A 20366-nucleotide genomic window follows, 5' to 3' on the forward strand; every position below is an offset into this window, starting at 1 on the left:
TGCAGAATATACATGTTAAAATCCTTCTCACCTTGTTTCTACAAAAATAGAACATGTCCAAGTATAACAAAAAGAAAGAACCAAAAAGGTGCTGGAGCACGGATTAATCTACCCTGAATTTCCTGCTCCTCAGCTGTACTCTGGTCTTATGCATCATAGCACAAAGCAACTCGCACTGTGCCAAGTTCAGTAAGAGGAGGTATAAGAGGCAAGGCCTGTTCGAAGCTAAGCGCAAACAGGAGGCCAAAGTCCAACATTACAATTTCAATGAGTATGAATGAAATGCCCGAAAATATTACACGAAGACAGTAAAAGTACTTTTCATTGTAATTCCTGAGTTCAAGCTGAAAGGAGTAGTACAAAGAGAACAGCTGGGCTTTTCAGAAAATGCTTTGTCTGTGTCACTGAAATCATCTAAAATGAGCCCGTTTAATCTGGATGGACTGTGAGGCCTTTAACGGTGAGTTATGAAACTACATACTCAATGGCCTCTTCCTAGACCCTCTTGATGCAGAACTGCAGAAAGGTGGTGAGGCTGGGGGAGAAAAATGCTCGGGACCATGGTTTCAAGTGATATCTCTTTTGGACTTCCTTCCTTCAGGGGTCATGCTTTGAGATGACTCTTGGCTCCATCTTATTTTCAGGGTGCTGGTCACCTCCTGACTCAGCTGGGATTCTGGTATGCATTAGTGCAAAGGCAGGAGGCTTGGAACTTCCCACTAAAATGTAGCCCTAAGAAGTCACCCCAGAGCCTACATTTCCAAATCATGTGGAGCAACTCACAGAAAGAAGCAAAGGCAGAAGCAAGTGCTTTAGTTCAAGGTATTTGTTCCTCTGTGCTAAGCAGCAGGCAGTTGTGCCTCTCCAAAGACACTATACAAGAACTGAGCTGTACTGCAGACAATTTTGGGAAGTCACACGCTTTCTTCTCTTTTTTTTAAAAGGTCTGTGAAAGAAAACAAAGGTTAAATGTCCAAGGTGAGTCACAGTGTGAGCTCAAATTGTGCTACATCCTCCTTCCATCTTAAAATCAGTATAGCTGTTGACAGCTTTGGGTTAAGTATCTCTTATTTTCCACCTGCAGCAGCTTGGGATGACGGTTCTGTCTTCCAGATCAAAAGAGCCACAGCGCCAGTGAATGCATTGCTTGTAAGAAGGGGACACAGCTGGTTGTTGATATTGCCATCCGTCAAGTCCAGAAAGGGGTCTTTGTAGAGAAGGGCTTTCTTCAGGGTGTGACTGGACAGCACCAGCTGCTGAAACCAATGGGAAGTTGTGAGGCACTACCCTTTTTTCCTTCGGCAGCAGAGCTGCTCATGGTACTTCTATGGTGGCTGGCATTTGCCACAGAAGCACCACTTTTGGCAGTCTGGGGAAGAGACCCCTTGTCTAAGAGATTGTCCCAGCTCACATTGTTCATTATTGTGGTTCTTGTTGGACTCACTGGTGTGCATTGACTAGGATTCTTCATTATCATGGTTCTCGGACTCACTGGTGCAGCAGCTGCCAGCATCACAGAATTTCACAGGGTGGCTCTGCAACAACATTCCCAACATAAATTAAAGAAAACAGCATTTGCTGCTTCATCCAACTGCAGAGAGAATTCACAACAGTGATCCTCACCATTGGGTTTTTCATTTGACACAGCACAATAGGGATAATGACGATAGATCAGCAGATCTGGAGGAGGATTGTCTTTCTGTGTTGCCAACGCCCACCCTAGCAAAATCGAATCGACACCTTGCAAGTTGTTTCAACACCAACGCGCTCCCGCTGGCACATACACACCACAGGAAAGCAGCAATTTTTAGCGGACTCTAGAAAATACATCCTCTGGTCACAGGACCTATTAACTTGAAGCGGACAACAGGAATCTAGTATTAGCCCCTCAGAATCTAATCTGGAAAGATGGGGAGGCGGGGGTGGCAGAAACCCAAATCAGTTTGGAATGACATTCCTCATGTCTTCTGAAGAGAGGATCCCAAAGCTTAAGTGTCTGTCTGTACCTCAAAAATGCTGCCTTGAGCATGCTGCAAACTTGTTTTCAGAGGCTTATCACGGTAACCACTGATGATGTGGCTCATCAACACAGGACATATACATCACCTGCGCAGCAGAAGAAATGAGCATTTTCAGTTGGAGTAGTTTTGGGAGAACTGGGAACAAACACAGCATAGATCTGACCTCAGGGCTTGGGTTCTGCAGTCTGTGTTCCAATAACAATCCCCTGCAACTGCATGTTGCAAGGGCCCATATTTCCAGTGTCCGGGACAGCAAAAACATGGGGACCTGCAGAGGCAGAGGGAAGAGGAAGAGATGGTATGGAATTAACTGTAGGAATGTGGTTGTGCGGGGCCTTTAGGTACTCTCCTCTTCACTCTTCTTTAAAAATACATGTCTAAAATGCTGGGGGATTAGTAGAGGCAGCCTAGAGAAATAACCATTAATGTCTTGAAAAAGATGAAGAAGCTTTGAACAATGCCCTTTACATGGACAACCTTTTCATGACATCCTTCTGCTGTTTTGAAGGATCACTGTTCCCTGCAGGTTTTTGTGAAAGAGCTGGTGTGACTCTGCCATGCCAAGATTATGTGTAGAGCCCACTGTACTCATGCAGTGCATGCTGTGCACAGCTCCATGGAAGCTTCCTGGATCAGCTGCATTTTTGTATCCATAGAGCAGCAATTTACATTCTTTACCTGTCTTGGATTCAGCACAGTCTCATACTTCTTCCTGTTGTAAATTTTGTAGAATGCTGATTTGCCGCAGCTGGAGCCATTACCTACACAAATAGCAATTTCAATGGCACTCACAACTTGCACACGAAAAAAAAGCAAGTAGTGATTCCACTTTCTTAATGAGACTGTGTCTCCAGAACTGTTTTTATTAACACAAAAAACAAGTCTCTTACCAACCCAAAACAGAAGATCATGGACCCAATGTTTTAAATGAGTTCAATGCCATTAAATTTTCTACCCTTAAAGAAAGCAGAAAAGAGTAACTGGGAGGCAAGATCTGTTACCATTCATTCAACTTAATGGCTTTTCTCTTTTTGTCTCTTCACAATGTATCTTTGTCTCTTCGCAATTCAATCAATCACAACATTTCATAGACCATGTCAGACACTTTGCAGGGGAGAATAAACAACTTGAGAGGGAAACAGTGGTGACAGATGGGGTTAATGACAATAACATCATGTCATGATGATACCTGTTACTGTCTCAGTCTTAAACAACAATCTTGCTTCTCTCCCAGCCCTGCCATTTCATCCTCAGTTTTGCTCTCCTATGCTACTCAGTTCAGTTTAGATCTACTCATCTGACATGACTTCCATCCCACAATGATGGACAGGAGAAAGGAGAGGGGTGTATGGCAGAAGTGGCACTAAGGAAATAGCAAGCTTTCTTCTCCCTCCACAAGGAAAAAGAATTGCATTTACTGTGCCAAAGACAAGGACATCAAACTGTATTCCATAGACTTTGAAAAGGGTTCTCTGCTCCTTCCCATGTGGTAGTACCTTGCATATCTGCAAAACAGTAAATTAAGATCTGTGCAGCTTCCCTGGCATATAATGCCATGAGACTGCAGAACACAAAAAGAGGCATAGTTTCTTCTCCCTTTTTCCTCCAGCCCTTTCAGCCTTCTGAAATGAAGGTGCTGAGGCCAGCTTGATGAACAGTATTTTGCCCAGCATCTGACCTGGCAGTCTAAACTAAATTAATACATATATAGAGATTTAGGCAAATTAAAAATCCAACTAATGTCCAACGAGTGTTTTGCTGTCTCAATTCAAATTGGAACCCGAAGCTTCAGGAAGAAGTTCAATCACAGGTAAAGCAGATAGAAAACCCAGCGAGGATATGTAAGGAGCTGGCAATGACAAGAGTGCTCATGCTCTGAAGGCTTTAATATCATGTTATCCAAGACCAGCTCTGAACTCCTGAGCACACTTCAGCATGCTAGATATCAACCATTTTCCATTCTTCAATCAGTAGAGAGTGGCAAGAATCATGTGAACCTTTACTAATTTCCAGTTTCTTATTCTATCAAGAACATGACCCTCCTGATGCCCAGCTCACATCAGCTTAGGGATCAATAAGCAGTCACAGAGCATGGAACAAAGAGATCTTTTTAAATCTGACAATGAAAAGCTGGCAGTACAGACAAAACCATTACATTAAACTGAAAGACATACTAAACCACACAATGGTACTAAATATCCAACCTCTGATAACACCACCCATATGTCTTCTACCTCAGACACACTGTTAGGACTTAAAGTGCTGTATTGTTCTTGGCTGGTTTACTTGAGTGATCTCTAAGTCCTGTTCTCCTTCATTTAGATACATAATTTGAACAGGAATTTGCTTAGCTAAAGGGAAAGAAGGTCAGTTCCAGGGGTGGCAGATACTCACAGATCAGTCTGTCATTGCTAATCAAAATTTGTTTTATAGTTGATTGCCTGTTCAATTACCAAAAAATTAAACTGTTTAAGAGGATATGTCTAGTGTAAATGCCATCAGCTCAGCCCTCTGCTTTCTAGCATCTCCAGGTACTCATTCAGATGATAGGGACATCTAAAGAAAAATACATTTTCCTCCTTCCCTTTTTCTTTGGGTTCAGCCCTTGCTGCTCTTTGCCATCTTGATGCTAACAAACCAGCCCAGAGCAAGCTTTTACTTGATTCCACTCTCTCTTGCACACCCTACTGCAAGCTAAGTTTGGCAGACTTTCAGAGTGCCTTTAATCAGAGTTCCCTAGATCATGCGATCATTTGCTTCCCATTCACTGCAATATGATTTGTATTCTCTGAAGGCAGTGAGTCACTCAGAAAAACACATTGTAATGTGTTCTGCTTTCTCCTTGCTTGCACAGACATGAAATTCCCTTTTTCCTGGGCTGAACAGTTCCACAGTCTGTGGCCAAGACATATTTTACTGGCCAGCTTTTAGCCTCTGAAGCCTGCATGTCAGTTTTAGGTTTTATTTGAAAGTGTTCCTTAACTCTTTACAGGATTAGAAGTTTTCTCTAGCCCTCAGGGTAGAAGTTATTTCACATCTGCTCTTGATGGCATAGAAGCCTTCTCCTCTGTAACAGCTTTGTGCTTAGACCTGACCTGTTAAGAGCTTTCTTGATCACTGACTGAAGCTTTGCTCCCTTGCACCTCAAGTAGTTCTTTTATTTTGGAAGGCTAAAGCCTGTTTCCATTTAAGTCTATCACAAAATTGCTTTGGAACTGGGATGAAATCAATACAGCTCCATGCATACAGAGGTTATAAGCTGCCCAAAGCAGCTTTCCTGACTTCTAGGACAGCTAGACTGCAGGGGAAGCAGCATTCTATGTGCCCTGTTTCTTATGCTCTTTTCCAAAATTTTCTCCTGCTATTGATCTTTGTTAGCTTTAGGACACCGGGCTGGATGGACCTTTGATATATTTTACATTCTTATGACATGTCACTGATGTCAAAAAAGTTTTCTTGAAATATATTACTTGTAGGATCATTTCTAGCTCTCCCCCCCCTTACTCACTTGGGTAGTTCTACTAAAATCAGCAGCTCTGTTTATATAAGTTGGCATACACTAGCTCAACAGTGTGGCAGGGTTTGTGCACGTTCTTCGCCAAAACATCCATGCTTGTTTTAAATAGTATTATGCTCAATCTATTCATTGCTCTTCAACTTTCACTGTCTTTGCTTTTTAAATTGCTGCACTGAACTACTCTGCTTCTCTTTTTAAATTCTGGAGACATTACAAAATGACATTTCTTTGCCAATAAACCCCTTGATTAACAGATACAGAGTCAGGGCACCAGGATGTGGTCTGACATCATGCACACTCTCCCAGCAGCCTATGTTCTCAGACCAGACTCACTTCCTGCAGCAGAGATTTCAGCTGAATTGCAGCAAAATAATTTTGCTACAGACTGGTATTTTGATGCTTAAAAGATAACAAACTTTGGGCAAACCTGTTCTTGGCATTTTGACCCCAGCTGTTAATCTGACACTAAACATCCTCAAAACTACTCCACTGTCTTCTTCCAGAAGCCTTCTCGGAAACTGCTTTGCCTACAAAAATGTATTCAACAGAAAGGTTGCTGGCCTCAGCCTCACAGCACCGTCTTGCTTTCTCCTTGTGAACTCCCTCACCTCCTGACTGTGACTGCCAGGTCAGAGGGAACACTTATTTGTTCTTCATTTGCACAGCTACAGCACAACGCAGCTTTGGAATACGCTGGCACCTCCTAGAGAGTTCTGGCACTCATGTTAGCATCACAAATGTATGAAAACCTATAATGTCACAATAATCATGCTGTGAATCAAGAAAAGAGTGTTGTTACACAAGAGTTTTGACCTAGATTTGAGGCACAACTTTAGTTTTAAACATGCTGATAAGCATTTGATAAATGCTTTGTGTAACTATTTAGAACTGGAGTCACATCAAGATTTTTTTGTCAAAGCTTCTCATAAATCTGCTATATGCACACAGAACCAAAGGCTCTAATTTGCCGTTGAATAAATCTTGATTCAGTGAACTGTGGGGCTACCCAGATGGAAGAAAAACACTTTTTTATTTTATTTGTGTTAATTGCCTTGGGAAACTCACAAGTTTAGGTAGTTTCAAGCCTCAATTGCCATATGGTGGAATCTGCCCAAACTATTCTCTGTGTTAGCTCCCAGAATACTTGCTGGAAATTTCTAGGCCTTTCAACACAGAAATAAAATCTCCTGCAATACAAGCTTGCTCATTTGGAAGATGACCGTGATGATACATCCATACAACTGCAGTACCTGCAGGTTAAGAACATGACTACAAGAGTGAAGAAGGAGCATCAAATGTCTTGTCATTCCAAGTCATCATTCCCCACATCTCATCACATCTTTGCTTCAACTCAAAAAACATGCTACTTGCTTCATATAACATTTTTTTTAACTGAAGTGGAATCCAGGCTTTATTTTTTTGTCATCAGGGCAGCGGAAACCATACTTTGGACTGCAGTCATAAAATCAGCTGTCCAAGTTACAGTCCCAGTTAATCTCAATGGCAATGATTCCTCCCTAGAAACAGACACAGTAAGCTTAGGGACTAGTGCTGTGTTGCTGCCTGTGCTAAACTGCAGTTAAAATCAGTGGAGACTTGAGGGATGCCATTGGCAGGGACATATCTCTATAGACACATTAACTCATAAGCAACATTTGCCAATCAAGCAGTCTTCTATAGAAGTGATTTAGTTACATGAGCTAAAAGCTACCAGTCATTCCTGTCTTCTGTCTATTTTTCTTCATCTTAGTAGGACAAGTGTGGATGTAGCCAATCAACTGTGACTGTCATTTCGTTGCTTCAAACTACATATAAGCTCAAACCAAAAGCCTGAGTGTAAGCCTAAGATTTGTAGGCATCCAGTCTAAATGTTTCAACTCAAACGCACTATGCCAGGCTGAGACTCAATAAATGTGCTCAGTTGATGACTCTGGACATGACACTTTGTCTGTACTTCTATTCTACCCATCTGATAATATTGACTTTCTAGAGGTATGGCTGAATACTGTTAAGGGCATTTGGCTCAATACCCTAAAGAACAGAAGGAAAATGTGATGGCAAAAATAAGTGCTTTTTGACTCTGAATGTAAGCTGCCATTTGTGCCAGTCTGACTTTTGGATGATTCCCCAAGCAATGTGATTTAAGATCTGCTTGAGTAAAATAAAAAGATGACCATGAGTGACAGGGTTGTATACGACCTACTTAAATGCACTGTGCTTTGTAAAAGGGGTTCTGCATGCTACAATACTAACAAAATAATATCAACTCTATCAACATGGGTCCCATCCTGTGAGATGTTAAGAACATTTAATTCTTGAAAGTTGGGGTTCCTTTGCTTCTCACACAATCAGTTTCTAAACCTAGAACGATTCCTTTATATGCCAGACAGCAAAACATGCAGGAAGAGAATCAAGCAAATGATGTAACAGTGAGCATGAAAAAAACAGTGATATCACAGACCTTTACTGCCACTTCAGAAAAATTCTCTTTTGCTTCCTGAAGGATATCTCCTGGATGGAAAATTGGACAGAGCGGGGAAGTTATATTGTTGTATGTATAGGAAGTATTTAAATTTGGTGAAATATTTAGTCTGTGAAGAACACACACAATTGTTTAAATTTAAAAACAAGCTGTAGCAGATACAGGTAAGGGACTTCACACTTAGTAGAACCTGCGTTAAAATGTGCTTGGTTTGTAAGTATACAAGCTTTTGGTTGTGTAGCTACCAGATCTATATATCCCTAACTGGGGTCTGGGTATCAAGATGAATTCTTTACTCTTTGGATATTATCACCAGCAAAATTTTACCTGTGTGAATGAAACACTTTCACTTTATAATTTGAATCACATGTCTGTTGTGCTGTATTTTAGTGATTTTACCCTAACATAAACCAGTTTCTCTAAATGAACAATTCTGTTGTCCAGTGCATGAGAGAAATAGAGTTACGCTGGAAGGCTCTGCTCCCAAGCTCTCCTTATTTCTCTTGGTTCCTGAAGGGTTAATAGGGCTAAAGAATTATAGAAACCTGGTATTTGTCACTCAGGCAGATACAGCCCTAAATTCATAGCCTTTCTGAGTAAAGAAGGTGCCAATTTATACAATCTTTTTTTCAGAGCACAACTACTCACTTTTCAGAAAGCATTGAGGAATGTTTGCACTTACACGGTGTAATTAAATTTTGGGAAGTGAATGTTGTTCTTTATTAGCACAGTGAAGTCTTCAGAACTACTCAGAACAGCAGGCCTAAAAAGAAACATCAAATTAACTAACTTCTTTTACTTAAATACATCAGTTAATGTTATGCTACTTTACTATTACCTGGAAAGCTGTCAGTAGGAGGAATATGTTGCTAAGAATAACAGATTGAAATGCAGGGAGTTAGGTGGCTCAGAGGATCAAGAAAGATATAGGTGGTTTTCTTAGTTTTAGGTATAAATTGTTCTCTATTGCACTTGTTTGTGTGGGCCAAACCTAACTAGAGTCTCTACATTCAGCTGAATTAGGGTCTCAGGAGACTTCTCATATAAATCCTGCTATAGAATAGTAGTGAGAAATTACACCATTTGACAGCTGATGATTTCTGCACAATGAAGTGGCAGTTTCATTGCTGGTCCCCACAGACAGGTGGCCATTTACACCAGAGCTGCACCGCTAGTAAGAGTACAAGAATGAGCCATGAGCTCAAATCCTAGAGAATGTCTCTGGAAGTCAGGTGTCAATCACATCACCAAAGGTTGTCCTGCCTTCCTAGCAGATACCAGCTTGAGGACCTCCCCTGCAGTGTTCTGTGTCACAGTGGTTTGTGTCACTAAATATGTAGGTGGAATGCAAACACAATGGAAAGCAGCTGCCAGTCTGACCCTTCCTCAAAAGAGTGATTTCTCTGAAGCTAATTTGGTGGGAAAGAAGGAATTTTCCCACAAGTTGCCAGCTGGGTAACCTTGGCCTAGACTGTGTAAGCCAACCTCTGCTACACTCCAGGACATGCCAGGGCTATAGGAAAGTAAAAGGTACAATTTTTAGCATTGTTTCCCTAGCATAGGGACTATGCTGAACTGGAATATTGGCATTGTTCCATTTTAAGAATGAGCCAGGAATATTTTAATTTCTATCAAGACAGCCATTCCAAGGGGGACATCCAGTCTTCAAAGTAATCATCCACATAAAGGACAGTGCTTCTAAGCAGGGAATATTTTTCCTATCATTGTATTTTGAGCACTGCCTCTGCATCAGAGATCTGTGATGAAAAGAAGCATGTTAGCTGGATGACATGCAGCTTCCATGGGGAACTTCTCATGAGTGTCTTCTAAACCAAGTCAATGAATGAGATGTGATTGCAAACCAGATTAACACTTGTGGATGGACACAAAAGTCACTGATAAGTTTCAGTGTATAACAGTCAAGACATTAATAATGTTGATTTTTAAAAAACTAAAAATGAATGAACCTGTAATGTGAAAATGCCCATAATTCATCCATTGGGAAGTGTCTGGAATCTGATCCAAAGGTCTTCTGAAAAAGGTGTTGCAAACACCTGCCCTTCAGCCAGCTAATGTGACAACTGTGCCCAGCCTCAGGCAGAAATGAACTATCAAAAATAAAGGAATCTTCTTGCCAACATGCAATGGCTTTGTTCAGCTCCTGCCATAACTAACAGGAAGGAAAAGGAGGCCTCCCGTATAGTTCATGGAACTTACCTTTCAAAGGAATTTGAACAATAAAGACAATCATGGGTGTAACCAAAGCCTTACATTGCTGCTGCTACCTCAGTATCTCAACCAGATAGCAATGCTTCCTGGGCTCTGACCTTGGTCTTATGTATCATTCTGGTAGAAAATAAACACTCAGCTTTGTTTTTTAGTGATTCCTCATTTTTTCCTTGCCAATGGAACTTGTGAAGGAACTTTATACATCAGAGGTTTGGATCAAGCCTCTCATCCATTATTTTTGATCCCTGGTATTGACTACTGGCACTTCAGAGGAAGGTTAGGAAACAAGACAGAATGTGTCAATGGTGTGATGTAATTAAAAGCAAAATTCCCTCTGTAACATATGCAGCAGTGAGCCTACGCAGTGTGACATTTAAAAATGACTGCCAGTCACTGAAACTTATTAAAAAACCCTAAGATTTCATTAACTCAGGAAGCTCATGCATATCTTTCCCGGATGCTGTATGAACAATTACAGCCTTCCTGTTGTTGGACAAACCCTTTTTCAGATCACAACTCTGTCCACGGGAGAAGGGAATGGAAATTCCTTTAAAGAGCTGAAAAAAAACTCAGCAGAAGGAGCTGTAGGAGGCATTGTTGGCTCTGAAGGAGACCTGGCAGTGGAAAAACTGCTCAGTCTCTGCAGAAAACCCTGAATTAGGGAAAGGTGGGATATATACATAGAATCACACTTGTATCTTTTAAAAGCAATGAGTTAATAAAAGTGATAATTGACCTAGTTTCTTACAGATATATTTCAAAGCCGGTTGAGAGGAGCTAAAACTGACTATAATTTGCTCTCAGAGTATAATTTCCATCATTTCAGTTGAAATAAAATATTCTATAAATTTTTTTCATGCTTTGGCTGATACAGAATAGAAATAGAACATTTTCATCTTGGAACACCGTACAGTCATATGGTTACAAAAAAAGATGGCTATGAGGCCCCTCCATCCTACTCTCTAGGTCACAGCAGCATTGTTCCATGGAGTCTTCTTCCTAGAGTTTTCTTCAGCTCACTGTTACAGATTGCCAGCATTGAGGTCTTCATCGTCTACCCAGAGAGGATAGAGAGACTGTTCTTCAGCCTGAGGTGGATCCTCAAACACTAGCCTGCAACACAATGTACAGACAATCAATCTACCCCTGCTGTTCTTGGAGGTGGAAGCAACCTCACTGTGATAAATGAACCCACAAAGAACTTCTACACCATAGAGACCCAAGTTAGGAAACTTTTTATTTCTGTCACTGATTAAACCTATCTTAACGTTGATGCATTTTCCTTGACATTTGAATTAATGAGCCAAATGCCTCTAGTGAATTCAAGATGAGCCTGTGACATCTGAAACTGTTTCTATGGCAGCTGCATGATGATACAAACTGGGGGCTATGACTTCACTGCAGATCATACAGCAGGACAGATTGTTAGAAGTAAGTTATTTAGATATTATAATGAGTGTTAACAGTATGGTTATGAAGGAAATAGTTGTTTTACATACATGAGATCTGTATGTGTCTAAGCAAAGAGTTTATCCTAAAATTTCATGACTTTGACAAAGTAAATCCTTCTTTGACATAAAAAAAAATGCAGGTATCTCTTTCACTTACTCAGGGTTTTTTTCCATGGATTCCACAGCGCACCATGCCCTGACCTCACAGGTTTTAACAGTTGCATTATAATTCATACATCTTCCTGTTTGAATTCCTGTAGAGAAACAAGCTCTTACTCAGCAAAGACAAGAGTGTTTTGCTAATTAGAGACAGTTTCAACATGTCAGTGGATTCCTCTTCAAATGTAAGATAAGGAGCTTGACATTTCAGATTGTTGCAGCTTTCTATAGGAGGAAGCCGTAGGAAAAACTATCCAAACCATGGTCCTGCCACACTTCATCAATCCTTATTTAGCCGTTTGCTTGGGTCAACAGTGCTTGTCATTGTTTGGGCTAAGGGTGACGTAATTTCCTTCACAGTTTTATGTGAAGTTACATATCTGAGTCTTGGGATAAATCAAGAAACAATTCTTTCAGTCAGAAGTTTAATTCTACAACATAAGCAAATTAAACAAGGATATAAAGGTGGGCAGAAAACCTTAATTTTTTCTGCACTCCTGGAAATTCAGCATTTTCTGTGAGCATTTACTATTTACCAGGGAAAGTGATAATCCAGCCAGCAGCCCAAATTCAGGGAATCTCAGCACTACAAAGAACTCACATAGCTGATGAAAACAGTATGATGCCTTCTGGACAACTGGTCCCAAATAAAGGACACAAGTTCCCTGACTTATTCTGAGAACTACCTAACCATCATAGGGGTGTTACAGACCCTTCAAACAGATTCTGCAGTCACTCCACTTGCTAAGCAGCCATGGACTTCGATGGGAGTGACTATGATATTGGCCCTCATTCACACCAGTCCATACTCTTCACATGTCCCCTTCCTCTGCTCCCTCTCACTGTTTCTCCTTTTAGTAAGGGATAAGAACTCAGTTTTGTGGTTTTGAAAATATGTTCTTAGATATCTCTTAGGGTTCTGTACTGTTCTACTGCAATTCTCCAAGTTGGATCTTGCACATGCTGCACTGGTCAATAATGCAATAGAAGACAGTACTCACCAAAAAAAAAAAAAAAAAAAAAATCAATCTGAAAATGCTGTTTACGTACCATCACTGTGGATATCTACACTCCTTTTTTCACAGGACTTGTTCTTCAGAGCAGATAGCTTTGGCAAAGTGATACTCGAAAAAAAATTACATTAAAAGAGCAATATAAATATCTCCCTCTGCACACCTATGTAAAAAGTCTTACTCAGCTTCAATGTAAAAATATCAAATAATAAGAGAAAATAATAATGCAGAGGAGGTATAACCCTTACTAAGTATTTGGCTTATAGGAGATAAAGGCTCAGCTACCTGCAAAACTAGAAAAAAAGACCCTTCCTTGATTACAATAACATTTTTGTTTATTATTTATGTCTTTTCCCATTTTTCACACTCTCTCCTATACTATTAAGCACAATAAATTTAATACTGGACTATTTAATTCTTTGTTTACTAACAGTCCCATGTACTTTTGCCAGTGAAAGTCAACATGTATTTGGGAACTACTCTGCAAGGTCCTACTTCTAGGCCAAGCAAATGAAAAGGAGAGCTACAGCTGATGACCAGGTTTGACCTACAGAAAGGAAGGAAGGGGGCATGTAGGAATGAGCAACAGTAATAGTGAGAGCACCATATTAGCAGAGAAGCTGATAGCAATTCTGTAGCTCCATCATTCCTTCAGGTTTTCCTCCAGAGCAGCAGCAATGCCAGAGAAGGTGGACAGCAATCACTGGCCTGAATGTCATCACCTCCTGAAAGTGATGCAGATAGATTTGGCTGCAAGGTCATTGGTGTGAGGCAAAGTCACACCTGCCAGCTGATTCCCCGAGAAAGAAAAGGAGCAATTAAATTAGATCTTGCATGTTATCTGCTGAGATACAGACATAAAGAGCAACAGTATTTGCTTGTACCGGACTGCTCCAAGGACAGTCCACTCTTTCACATCAACATGCATTCAATACATCCCAAGTATAAATCACGAAACATATTTACCTCAGGGCACCTCTGCTCAAGCTGATTCTCTGTCTCAGTGGTGTTGGTCATCACGAAAAAAGAGTCTACTGCCTACATGGAGGAAAGAATATGCATCTGACTGAAATTTCACATATTTGATTCAGACCTCAGTCATTCCAGAACATCACCTGGAAGGACAACAAGGCTACTCATGCTCTACCTCCCCCTGATAGACATTCAGATTCTACCCGGCTCAAACAGGAGAAGTCAGGGACATCATCGGGGCAGGAATGAGCAGCCAGAGGCAAGAAGGCACTGATTTTTTTTTTTAAAACTGGCACTACAACCTAGAAAGATACACTAGCATTAACTGGTAACAACACTACTGTGTTTTGTACAGCTATACTGGAGTGAATCTGTTCTTAGGTTTGCTATTACCAAAATACTAAACTGATTATGTAAAAATTGTGTAACAAATAGGACCACAGAAATCTCATAAAAGAGGATAATTTTTTTTCCTTATATTAAGGGAGGAAGGGAAGATGTGGCTTTACACATTGCTGTCTCCAGTGTAAAGTAATCACATTGAGTGGTAGGACAGAGACATGTCAGGAAAGCAACCAGATATATCAATGGAAGACAACTTGCCTGCATCGGTATAGTGTATTCTGCTGTATCCCAGATCCTGTTGTTTGTGTAAGCCACTTCCTTCACAGTAGTGCAAACTGAGCTGTTAACTTCATCCGTCTCCAGATAGAGTCTGTAAGCGATCAGTATACAACTGGCCGGATAAAACAGAAAGGACAAATAAGCCCATAAGAATAAAATTGGTCAGCTTCTTTGTATCATTCTTGGACTAAATGCACCACAAAATAGAAGTCAGATGGACATTTTGAAGTAATTGAGAGCCATTTTGTGTGAGACACATGCATTGGCTGGACCAAAGTCTGCCATGGTTTCACTTTTGCAACTTTTGGCTTTGTCAGAAATGAATTGATACACGCAAGAAGAGAATTTCTATTTCCCATCCTAAATTATATAGACAACATGAGGTAACATTCTGGCCCTTCAGATGACATTTGTGAAACACCAATTAGCTGCAACAGGGCTTGATGTCATCCAAAAACTTCCACCCATGCCGTGTTGCTGTACCTAGACTTTGACTTTTTCTGTCACAAACGGTAGTGTCCTCTCTACATTTTTTTAAGAGAGCTTAAAATACTTAGTCCTGAGCTTTCCAGAGTGACTATTTTTGTGCCTCATGCTGAGTGCTTCAAAAACCTTTGCTTAATGTTTCCACTTTCTCATGACTTGAACATGTTAATAAAAGGAGGAATACCACCTCTGTTTTTAAGCTGTCAGGAAAGTCATCTAGCTCATCTAACTCAAAAAAGCACTGTCAACTTTGAAAAGATATGGTATGTTCAGAAGATACTTTCCACACTACATAAAAGTGATATAAAAGGTTTGCTTTGAAAAACAAGCCACAAGAGCTAGCACCATTTCCACTTAACAACAGACTGTCTTAGAGGGGGGTAAAATAGTATGTGAAGAACAGAAATACAAAGCAACTGATCAATGTTCCTTTATTTATACCATCTATTATAATAGCATTTCAGCCTTTTCCTTCTGGAGAACAGTACTGAAACAGTATTGAAAACTGGCAGTGGGAACCCAGCTCTGAGCAGCAGTAGGTGGGTATAGTACCTTAGTAAGGCAACTTGAATTTCCTGCAGACTTGGTTTTTTATGAGATTGGGATCAGTGCGCTCAATGTCCTGGCTTGCTACCCTCCCATGAGAATGAAACCAACTTTATGAACTTCGGCAGACTTTGTTCAGCAAACACTTATCACTGAGAACAGCCCTAGTTTGGCAGCAAAGAGGAAAATCTGCCCTTTAGAGGCAACCAGTTATTGCATATTCCTAAAACATCTTATTGTTCTTGAAATCTGCTGCAAGGGGTGACTTGCCATTTCATCTGACCCTGAATGGGAGACTCTACAGAGCAGTCTCGAATCTCAGAAACACTGGTGTAAATCTGTGATTATTCAGTGGAGTTATTTTGGATTTTTCAGACAAGAAACAAAAACAGACGGCATGGTAACAAATAAAACTGCAAGTGTTTTTTAGAGGAAGCTTAGTTAACTCTGTCCAAGCAACCCCACCTTGTTAGGTAACATCCTATGTCACACTCCCACCACAAAATTCCCACTACCACATCCATCTTCCAAGAATGGTCTAACACCAGATCAACGATCTTTTTTGCTGCCACAAAACTCAAAGTGCTGAAAGCCAAGTTGTAACCAGACAACCCCCAATACAAGAAGCATTTGCTCACATATAACACAGCATTCCAACACCATGCACTTACCAAACAGACAGAGCAACAGTTGTATAAAGGAAACATTTCACACATCCACAAGTAACACTCTGAATGTGTATGTATTTTGGAGAGTCACACTGAGTCAGGCACTCCAGCCAGCCATGTACACCCATTGCTAGCACTTCCTGTGACTTACTGGCTTTTGAAAACTGCAGCTGCCTGGTGCTGTCTTCTTCCACCCTTGCATTTTTCTCAGGCCACCTCACTTAAAGGCACAGTCAGAAACCTGTATGAGAATGGTACCACAGGCCTTTTAAAGGACGGCAGTTGATGGAATCAAGAACTGCCTGAAGAGCCATGTCTTTTGGTTTGTTCCCAGAAAAGCACCAAATTTCACCCTGGAGTTGCAGAACTGATTGCTCAGCACTGTTCCTGTCACCTTCTGTTGATGGCACCATCTCTCCTCAGTACTATTCGTCTCTGCCAGTCTGAGGTAACACTGGGACAACTGTAGAGATGGGGCTAAATGGATGGAAGCCAGTGTCAGGCTGACCTTCTTCTGGGCCTGACTCTCCACCACCCAACACTTTGCACCACTGCAAAGAAGGTATAATGCATTTCTGGACTGGGCAGATGCATGCAACACCCACTTTGCAGGAATCGCAATGGCCATGCAAGGCACAGAGCAATGGTAAAGCAAGATTTTGGGTCATCAGTGACCACAGAGATCTCCAGCTTATCTCACATTGCATGGGACACCGTCCTATGTGGTCTTACATTGGTTTTGTATCCAACTGGTCATGTATCCATATTGTATTGGTCATGGGATTAAAAGGGAGTGATAAAGCCACTACTCCTCTCAGCAGAACCAATACATGGCACATACTTTGGCTGCAGCTTCTCCTACTCCCCAGAATCATGCATGAGCCAGAGCTGGTCAGTGTGTTGCAAGCCAACTATTTGCATCCGGGCCAAGGGGGCCAAGGAGCAGGTATGAGGCCACCATCTGACACTGTAAACACAGGAGGTGGAGCTGTAAAGATGCAGAGCTGTTGAGGTGGGACCTGTAAATCTCAGGCTCTGTCTGAAAGACAAGAAGTTTGTTTCAGAATCCATTAGACCCAGAATGAAAGGACCAGGGTCCTCTCTCTTGCAACAGAAGACCCACATAGAGGCACAAAATATACAAACCCTACAAACACAGATCTAATGTTTTTCTTCCAATCCTTCAGTATTTAAAATCACCTAGGATGCTACCTATGGCTGTAGTCATGACAAAACAGTCAGAACCAGACAGGCTTCTTGGCTGTTGGTATTGTCTTAAATGCTTTGGCACACAGGAACAAGTTACAGTCTGCACAAACAGGCTTAATTTTTTGAGATATCAGTGATCACTCCTTAGGCTTTTGCTGACCATGGTCCATACTGCTATGGTTGGTATTAATGACACTTCAGCAAGCAAAATCCTGCTACATAATAACAACTGAAAAAGCTGCAAGTGGGAGCCAGAAACAGACCTGGGATGCATTTAGGGGCTAGAATAGCCACAAAGAAATTAATTTTTAATATAACACTGTCAGACCTATGTGTACACACACATAACACAATATTTACAATAAAAGAGACAAACAGGAGGGCTCAGACTGCATAAGTGAAGCCGAAGTAAGTGCTGTCTTCTCTTCCTAAATGCTCTCGTTTTCACATTAACGTCTTCCATCTGTTTGGGATCTGACCTCAGCAGCTCAGCCGGACGTATTCATCTTCTTGCCCATGATGTTCCCATATAAGGTGATCTCTCTTTGCCCATGGAGCCTGATTTTGATTTGCTCAGGTTTCTTTCCACTCTGATTTGCTGGCCTCTACGGTTGAGCTCTCTCACAGTTTTGCAAGGCAGTCATCCATACAGCAGTAGCTATAAAGGGAGGAGAAAGTCAGGAGGGATTAATGAAGCCATGCCTGCAGATCTAAAGAGCTCTGGATAGTTTATTTGCAGGCTCCATTCTCTTCCACACATTCTGCATGATGCCTTTTCAATAAGCAGCTTCCATAAGCCTTTCCCAAGCAATATAAAACATAAGTCCTATCCAGACAACTGGATGGAACTATATGGCCAAACTGTTACAATAACACTCATGTCATTAGGAAACTTTGCTTGAAACCCTGTATCACTCTCCATGCAAACTAACTTGGGAATTTGGAAAATGCCCCAAGAATTATACAACAAATATATATGAACACTGGCCTTTGATTCTGTAAGATTTGATCCAGATTCCACAATATCCCAACTAAGATAATTTAAGACAAGTTAAGCATCAAACAAATATCTCCACTGCTTCCTGTAATATCTACCCAAGGCTGCACTGAAAGCTACCATCTCTTTTATGTCTCTGAAGATTCTGTTGTGATACAGAGGTCAAGACACTGAGCTAAGCCCTCATTTTTCTTAAACAGTAAGTTTGAAAATTCAGACACCACTACAGGTGGGCAGCCTGGGGTAGCATTATGGCTACTTTGGGCTGCACGTATGAATAGCACAAAACAGCTGGAAGAAAGGATCATGAAAACATACAACTTTAAGGATGACACAGGATCCCCCATGCTTTCTCCAAGTTGGGAAGTCCCATAGAACTGGGCTCCAATGTATGATTTTGCTCCTGCCTTCAATCACTTGAGCTTTCAGACAGGTCAGCAAGCCAGAGCTCAGAGCTCAGCCATTCCAGTTCTAATGACATCTGGTCATGGAGGTCTCCTTCCCCAAGGGCCAGAACAATCAGACTTCATGGCTTTTCACCACGACAGAGTGTAACAATCTCATCATCTTTTTTTCTTACCTTGGCATTTTCTAAAGTTTTCAGACATCCTTCCTCTTCTTTATCTATTCCCTCTTTAACATTACAGAAACATGAGAAGAGGGGAACAGTCCTTCGCTTCTTGGAAGGTGTAAGGACTGAAATAGTCTGATGTAAAGGAGAATCTCAGAGCAGCACCCTCCCACTGTACCCAGCACAGATCCCTCTCCATCCTCAGCACTGTGGGCACCATCACTCCCTCCTCTGCAGTGAGGTCTGAAGGAAGGATGTGTATAAGTATTTACGGAAACAGTGTTTCTTTAGCATTAAGTGGTGGATCCACACCCACCACTTCCTATTACCTATTAATGCAGTCTACAGGGAGCAGACCTGGCCCCCAGTGCCTCCACAGGAAATTCCGTTTTCATATACTCTCTCCGTGTATTCTATATGCTCAAAATACTCATCAGAAGAAAAGTGTAATTGATACCAGGAAAGCATGTCAAGGGAAAGTAGATCTCTTCTGGGAACTTGTAGGTAAATACGATTCCTAAAGGTCAGTATACAGACTGAAAGCACAAAGGAAACATGATCTGGTTTTAAAGTTCAAACCCAGGAGTCAGGAGACTTGGATTATGTTCCTGGCTCTACCACAGCTTTCATGCACAATCAGAAGCAACTCATCCATTCCCCCTATAACTTAGTTTAGCCAGTTAAAAGCTAGGACACCAATGCAGTGTCACTTTCCAGGCTTCCCGCAAAGACCAGTAAATCAGTATTTTATGAAGCGTTTTCTGTTCCTCAGAAAAAAAAAGGAACTAACCTAAGATAGACGCAGTGCTTAGAATTGCAAAGTATTACATTTATGATTGCTATTTACTGAGTCAAATTCTGCAGTGATTTACAACCTGTGCATTTCAATTGGCACCAATTTAATATGACTCACTGCATATTTTAATCCATCATCTGTGGACTCACATGGGATTCTAAGACTATCCAAGAAGCTAATTGCAATAGTAGAGGCTCCAAAATCCACCTATTTAAGGTCCAAGCATGGGTTTTGAAGGATGTGCAACAAAAGACTTGCAGATCAAGAGATACCCATTTCATGAACAACTTTCACTTTAATATATAATCTATTTTTGATTGATTGGTGTTTTTGAAGCTCCCATCCCTGTTTCAGATTTAGTGTAGCTAGCTAGCACTACATATTTATCGCTACTTTGAGGCACACTGACAACTTATGTTCAACCCTGAGCAACATAAATTTGCCATTTGCCCCTCACGAAGCCTGGGCACGGGACCGGCATTCCTGTTCCACAAGGGTCCTCTGTGCATTTTTCCATTTCAAAGAAATGAAGTAACCATTCACCTGATATGTACATCAGCCACACTTGACACCTCTTTATGCTGTCAAAGACTGCCAGAAATCTTAATTGGGTAACTGCATCAAT

General features: G+C 41.1%; 1 pseudogene; it reads right to left on the reverse strand.

Annotated features, from left to right (window-relative positions):
- Positions 1–996: 996 nt before the first annotated feature.
- On the reverse strand, positions 997–16296 carry LOC142036488 (P2X purinoceptor 7-like; annotated as a pseudogene).
- Positions 16297–20366: the final 4070 nt, after the last annotated feature.

The sequence above is a fragment of the Buteo buteo genome, chromosome 11 (assembly GCF_964188355.1).
Source record: "Buteo buteo chromosome 11, bButBut1.hap1.1, whole genome shotgun sequence".
Taxonomy (NCBI): domain Eukaryota; kingdom Metazoa; phylum Chordata; class Aves; order Accipitriformes; family Accipitridae; genus Buteo; species Buteo buteo.